The following is a 7,928-nucleotide window of genomic DNA, read 5'->3' as shown; positions in this document are numbered from 1 at the left end:
CGCAGGTGACAAAGGGGCCATCAGGATGTGGCGCTTTCCCTCCCAGCCCGGCCGTGCCTCTTTTCTGCCGCTGCTATTTTTATGGATGTTGACTGTGGAACTGATGCTTGCTTAGCCTTTGATATTGAAACATTCACGTGCAAAGGCTCCGTTCAAAATTTACAGATGGTTGTGTCCCTTTCTAGCTCGGCCAGTCCTGGAGCTCTGTGTTGTGCCTGGGGTGGTGAAATCCCTGAGTGAGCAGAGCTTGGAATGGCCAGAGGGGTTTTGCCAGAGATGGGTGGGTGGGTGTCACCCAATCCCCTAAAAATCCTGGGGATTTTCTATTTCTAACTTTTCTAACTTTCCCATTAGAGCAGGGTTTGAAAAGGAGACGCTTCATGTGTATGAATAAATTTATTTATAAACCTAACCCTTGCATTTACCAACTGCAGGCTGACCCTTCTGCACTGAGCAGGAAAACGTCCCAATGCCTTAAAATCAGGCCTATAAAATAAAAGATAAGGAACACAACCGCATTTAATTGCCAGCTTCCTCAGGGTTACCATCCTCCTGCTCCAGACCTGCTTGAACCTCAGCCTTCCCTAAAAGCCCTCTGCTTGTGGTGGTAAAAATCAGACCAAATTACCTGCATAAAGTAGATAAAAATACAGGAGTTAGTTTCCTTGTCTGCTGCTGCTCTGGAAGATCTGATCCCTTTCTGCTCTGGCCCCTGGGGATTTGTGTTAATTATTGCTGGGGATTCCAGCGTGGTTTTGGCTGCTGCAGGAAACATCCAGCTCAGCCCTGGAGACAGGAATAAAATCCCTGCCCTGCCAGAAAGGCCAGCGGGGATTTGCAGAGTCTGGGAGTGTTCCTGAGCCTCTGGGCTCTGTCCCAGCCCCGCAGGGACACTTTGCACCAGGCTGGGCTCTTCCCAGAAGATCCAATTTCATAAAATCCCAGAATTCCAGAATGGTTTGTGGGTTGGAAGGGACCTCAAAATCATCTCATTCCACCCCTGCCATGGCAGGGACACCTTCCACCATCCCAGGTCACTCCAAGCTCTGTCCAGCCTGGCCTTGTCACAGCTGCTCTGGGCACCCTCCCCACCTTCACAGGGAGGAATTTCTCCCTAAAATGTGATCTAAACCTCCTGCCTGAGCAGACTTGAGGATGTTCCTGCAAACCCATCAAAGCAACAACCCAACCTCTTCACTTTCCTGCAGTGAGAGATCTGGATGTGCCCTTTCAGGTTTTGTCTGGCTGGTGAGGCTGTCTTGATTAATGGGGAGGAAACTTCCAGGCTAAGCAAGGAAATGTGGTAGAGTTTGCAGAATATTCTGGGCCGAGGTGGTTCTCTGGCTAAACCGGAGATTATTGTGTTGCTAATTGTGTTGTCAGCTAATTTGGTGCGTGGTGATCTTGTCCCCAGCCACCCTATCCCAACAAATTAGAGAACAAGCCTTTTATCTAATGTCAGGGCAGATGAAGCCATCAGCACCGTGGGGTGTGGTGACAGCGCTTTGTGGGTGCTCATCCCTCCAGGTGCTTTGGGTGCCACCACAGTGTCAAAACTCAAAATGTCCCTCAGACATTTCTGGATGTTCCGGGCCCAGCTCAGAAGCATTTGAGACCCTGGCAGGCAGCTGCAAACAGCTGTGATTTTGGGTTTGAGCCATGGGATGAGTTACCAACCTTGCAGGGAGAACAAGAAGTCACAAAAGTTTAGATATTAGAGTAGAAGTAGTCACAAAGTAAAGGGAAGAATTTCTGAGTGCTGTACAGGGGAGTTTTGGTTTTGTACATGGGGGTCAGAGGTTTTAAGATGGATTTGGGATTTGGGCCTGCCCTGTCCTCCCTCTTTCTCCTTCCTCACCTCCATGTTCTTGTGATGTTGGCACTCACAGATTGGTTTAGAGTAGAAAAGCACCATTTAATATAGGAAATAGGCATTGGGGAAAAACTGTAACCATGTAACACGTAATGTACCATATAAAAGATAGAAAATCACCATTTAATATAGGTAATAGGCATTGGGGAAAACTGTGAACATGTAACACGTAATGTACCATATAAAAGATAGAAAATCACCATTTAATATAGGTAATAGGCATTGGGGAAAACTGTAACCATGTAACACGTAATGTACCATATAAAAGATAGAAAATCACCATTTAATATAGGTAATAGGCATTGAGTGATTTCCTTGGGAATTTTGTGCCAAAAAAAGGTTCTGTGGTGCCCTCTGAGGAATTCTGTTTTATGGGGATCTCTTCATGTGGAATTTGGATTATTTATCAGCAGCCTTGCCCTCCTCAGTATCAATAAATCAATATCAATAACAATTAATGTTCTGGGTTAATTGGCCTGCACCCAGCTGGGGGAGGGGCTGGGTGGAATTCTGGGATCAGGAACAAGTAATTAGAAGGCAAAGGAATAATCAGAGCAAGGGCTGGGCAGGATCTGCAGTCCTGGCTGAGTCACATTCTCACCTCTCTGCTTCCTGCTCTGTCCCTTGGCCAATTCCAATTGCTCCAGCCGGGCTGGGCTCTGCCTGAGCCAAGTGTGTGATCTGCTGGGAAAACTGGGATAACTGGGATAACTGGGATTTGTTCTTGACCTGCAGATGCCAGCGTGTTCGTACTGCCACCCTGACTGGGACACCAGGTGGGGATCCCCATCCCAGGGCTGGGAATGCCTGGGTTTCTTCCCAAGTGTTCCAGAGGAAAATCCAGCTGCTCTGGGGGGTTTGAGTTTCCCTCTGGAGAAGGCAGCTGAGTTTGGGATGCTCTGGGAGGAATCCCCCATTGAACACATCCCATCCTGTGGCTGGAGAAGAATTTCACCAGCTTTGAGATCAATCCTGCTCATTCTAACACCAGTTCTCCATGGGAAATGTCCTTAAAATGAGGAATTCTTCCTATGGATGGGTTTTTTATTTAGGTTTGTTTCACCTCCATATAGGTCACTGCTCCCAATACAAACTGGTTTGAGCAGTGCAGGTCTCTCAGAAACTGCATTTTTGTGTTCAAAAAAATCCATTTTGGGAAGTTACGCTGGGAAAATATTTGGTTTGGAGCTTTGTGCTTGTCCTGGGATGGCTCAGTGTGTGTGGGGTCATTAATTCTTAGGGCTGAGGTGTTTGCACAGGGTGGGAACTGGACTGGACGACGCCTGTGGGGCCATTCCAACCTGGATATTCCCTGATTTTTGTGCTTCAGCTGCAAACCTGTCCCTGACCTGTGGGAATCCAGGGCTTCCCTCTGGCTGCCCTGGGACCCTGGCAGGGGTCAGGAACCCCCTGGACAGAGCCCCCAGAGACACTGGCTGTGATCTCTGGCCATGGAAAAGAGTTTGCAATCTTACAGGATCAATTACCAGCTCTGAGTGTTTGATATCAGTAATAATTAAGTGTGGCACAGGTGCAAAAGTAAAATTTTAGGATTCTAGATGAGGGGTCCAAAGGGGACAAGCTGGAGGAAATTGGGTGTGCCTTGTCCTTTTCTCCTTCTTCATGCCCTCCATGTCTCACTGTGGTGTTGGCATTTTTCTGTTGGTTCAGGCTGGGGACACACTGTCCAACGTAGGTGACAGATATTGGCACGTTCTTGTAAATGCAGCCCAGGGAGTTTCTGGTATTTAATGTTTGTCACATCCCACTGAGGGCAGAGCCCCACACGCTGCCCTGCAGGACAGAGCTGGGCAGGGCAGCAGAACATGTGAGAGATCAACAGAATAAACAACCTGGAAACCAGCACAGACCAATTATGGCTTCTGCTTTGGCAGGGGGCTGACAGACAGAGACTTTTACAATCTCAGAATCATCAATACCACAGATTCCAACACTGGCCGAGCTGTTGGCAGCTCCTGGAGCTCCCTCTTGTGCCGAGCCTCACCTGGAGCAGCATTTTCAGTGTTTTCCTAAAATCCCCTGTGCTTTCCTTCCCCATCCCACTGCTGCCCTCCCATCCCTGCTCCTCCCAGCTCCAGCTGCCGGCCTGAAGCCCCGTTCTTACAGCGCTTGTCCCCAGTGCCAGCGCCAGGCCACATCTGGCACAGCTGTCACCTCCGGGCACACCGGAGCCATCCTTCCCACCTCAGCACACTCTGCTCCTTCTCCCTTTCCGAGGGAAAAATGAGAGCTGGAAATGAAAAATACGAGCTGGAAATGAAAAAGGAGAGCTGGAAATGAAAAAAAAAAAAAAAAAAAAAAGAGCTGGAAATGAAAAAAAAAAAAAGAGCTGGAAATAATAATAATAAAAAAGAGCTGGAAATAATAATAATAATAATAATAAAGAGCTGGAAATGAAAAACAAGAGCTGGAAATGAAAAATGAGAGATGGAAATGAAGTCACTCTGCTCCTGCCCTAATCCTGGTGGGATTCCTGGTGGGATGTCCTGTGCAGAGACAGCAGCTGGACTTTAAATGATCTGTTCCAACTCAGGATATTCTGTGATTTGAGTCAGGAGCTCTAAAAAAATACAATGTCTTTTACAATTATTTATAATTATTTTCTGTTATATTTCTCCTTTTTTTTTTTTATTTTATAGCCCATGATTTGAGTCAGGAGATCTAAAAAAATACAACATCTTTTACAATTATTTTTAATTTATTACTGTTATACATCCCCCTGTTTGTTTTTTATTTTATAGCCCGTGATTTGAGTCAGGAGACCTAAAAAATACAATGTCTTTTACAAATATTTCTAATTTATTACTGTTATACATCCCCCTGTTTATTTTTTGGAGATATTTTGCTGCCTCTGCTGCTTCTGGGTGAGTTGCAGAGGAGGTGCAGAGTTTTAGGCATTTCTGAAGAAATCAGTGGCAATATTCCCTCTGATTTTCGTGCAGATCCAAAGCCTGCAGCGAGTTTATAGATGAGAAAAAATAAAATCTCACTCTCCTTTGCTTTTGAATTCCCTAAATGCCATAAACTCCCCGAATTTTTTGAGTCCAGCATGCAGAGGCAATTTTATTCTCAGATTTTTGCTGTGATTTGAAGGTGCTGCTGCAGCACTCTGCCCTTTGCTGGAGCCCCGGATTTTATTACACAGCTCGGATTAAGAATTTGGGTGAAAGGAAATCAGAATTTTCCATTTCCTTCTTCCCAAGGAGTGCTGCAGCACCCGCTGGGCAGAAATCACCTGCAAAGGGACTCGGTGCCACAGGAACAGGCAGGATCCTCCTCTGGGAATTCAATCTCCTTTTCACTCAATGAATTCATTTTGTCTCATAAATTGATCATTAACGTGGGGAGCTGGATGCCGATGGATTTTCCAGCATTAAATGATGATTCCAGTGAGGGAATAGCAGCCCTGCCCCAAAGGAATGAGCAGCTCTCACCTCCAGCCTGGAATTCCAGCCCGGTTTCTTTCCAGTTTTCCCTGAAATCTGCCACTGGCCACCCAAAAAAACCAAACCCTCTTGAGGATGGTTTTGTTTCCTAAACACACAAGGAAAACAACTTTCCCCTTGAAAAATAAAAAAAAATAAAATTAAAAGAAGGGTGTCCATGACATCCCAGGGCTGCCTGACAAAGGAAAACCCCGGTGAAAAGGGAATTTTATCCCTTTTCCCTTTTGGCTGGCTCGAGTTTCCAGAGGAGACAATGGATGCTTTTCTTAACCCAGACCTCCCAACAAAGGAAATCCTGGAGCGGGCTTTGGGAGAACACCCACGGGAATATTTTTTACATCCCAAAAGGATTTTTAAAAGCCAGCGCCGGGTGGGATTTGAGGCCAGCATCATTCCTGAGCTGTAATTCTGCTGTCTCCCATAAATAACCGCGGATCTCTGCTGCTCGAAATCTGCATTTCGGGACTCTCCGAGGCTCTCAAATAACTCCCCACATGGTTATTTTTGGGAAATGGGAGCTTTCGGATCTCCTAGCCAGGAAATTTAAAGGGCAATAAATCCCTATTTCGGTGCAAGTGCAGATTTAGGGGATTTGGAGCAATATTTGGTGCAGGGCTTGTGGGATGCACAGAGCCATGCAGGTTTTCCCCATCTCATCTTCTCCCTGATATCTGAATTTTAGTAACACCAAATTTAGCGAGATTGAATTTACAGCCAGATCATTTTAATCCTCCGAATTCAATGGAAATTCTTATGAAGTGGGATATTTTTTTCTAGTACGTATTTTCTATTTTTCTATGTATTTTCTCTAGTCAAGTATTTAAAATCCTGCATGAACCGTTGCTCTTTTTCTATGCAAAGGAAATATTTTTTACCCCATGCAGTATTTAAAGTTCTCAGCACAAATGAATCCCCTCTCCCCCCAAATTCAAGCTGAAAACAGAACAACTATAAAGGCATTGCCCAAAGATTATTTTCTCTTTTGTTTTCAGGTTTGATTTCACCCAAGCATTTAATTCACTATTTGATAATTTGGGGAAAAAAAAAAGGGAAATTAGTATTGAAATTTGATCTTAGTAAAGGGAATTTAACATGTGTTGCTCTCATGATCCCACAGAGCTTTTTTTATTTTAATTTTACCCCTTTCCACACTCCCAGCTGCCAAAAATCTGCATTTTAACTACAGAGGGAAACCTGGACCTTGCAGAAATAAATGGACAAATTGCACCGCAGAAATAAATGGACCTTGCAGAAATAAATGGAAAAATTCCTTCTCCTTTGGGTCCTCAAATGTCAAAACTCTCCCCGAAACTGTCCGGACAAATTCCTGCTGAGCCTTGTGGTTCCCAATGAGATGAAAGAGGAGCATCCCTAAAAATTCCCAAAAAAATCTTTGGGGTAGAGCCAAAAAAGACCCCAGCAGCATCCCAGGGCTTGAGGGAAGGGTTGAAATTCTGGGATTTTCCTGGGATTTCAGTGTCCCCCCTGCTCCTTGCAGGGAATTTTTGCCAATCCCAGAGTTGGATTTCTGGGATTTCACCTCATTCCTTGCAGGGACTTTGCCAATCCCAGGATTTTAGGGAAGGATTGGATTTCTGGGATTTCATCTTTTTCCTTGCAGGGACTTTGCCAATGACAGGGTTGGAATTCTGGGGATTTCATTTTTCTCCTTGCAGGGATTTTGTCAGTCCCAGGATTTTAGGGAAGGGTTGGATTTATGGAATTTCAGTGTCCCTGTGCTCTTTGCAGGGGATTTTGCCAATGCCAGGATTTTAGGGAAGGGTTGGATTTATGGAATTTCAGTGTCCCCTGCTCCTTGCGGGAACTTTGCCAATCCCCCCTGTCCCCCCTGCAGGTTCTCATTGGCCACAGCAGCAGCTGGGACCAAATAAAACTGATTCTCTCCCCAAATAAAACCAATTTTCTCCCCAAATAAATCTGATTCTCTCCCCAAATAAATTCCCTTTTTCCAGGTGCCATGGAGGGCGGCTCCTCCTGGGAGCGGGAGCGTGTGTAAGGTAGGAGAGAGGTGCAGAATTTAAGGGAATAGGATTTGTCTGCAGAAAAATTCCTGTCTATAATCAATGTATAACTGCGTGGGAATTAGGTTTTCCTCTTCCTCACACATCTGAGAACTAAAAACAATTAAATAAGATAAAGTGCAGTCATATCCCTGATATTTAAAACTGATGGATTGGGGTTAAATTCCTGTTGTGAACTGGAATATCTGGAATTTTAGGGAGCAATACACAAAAAGCCAAGTGTATTATTGCATCTTATTATGAGAAATGTGTTAATAATTAGTAGATATTTACATCCAATTAAATGTGGATTAATTTTATTAATGATATGGCATGGGAGCAAAGTTTAATTTTTCCTATTTTGTGTTCACTGTGGATTATAATTTTAGTGGGGAGATTCCAAAGAATGATTTTATATTCAGTGATGGTGAATTAATGTGATGAAGAAATCCAAAATTTCAGTTTTATTTAAATGCATTTATTTAGAATCACAGACTGGTTTGGGTTGGAAGAGACCTTAAAGATCATTTTGTTCCAATGCCCTGGCATGTAAAAAAAAAATCCTGA

Source organism: Lonchura striata, chromosome 9 (assembly GCF_050655825.1).
Source record: "Lonchura striata isolate lonStrDom1 chromosome 9, ASM5065582v1, whole genome shotgun sequence".
NCBI classification, from domain to species: Eukaryota; Metazoa; Chordata; class Aves; order Passeriformes; family Estrildidae; genus Lonchura; species Lonchura striata.
The sequence above is the reverse complement of the archived record's forward strand: the minus strand, read 5'-3'. Positions refer to the sequence as shown.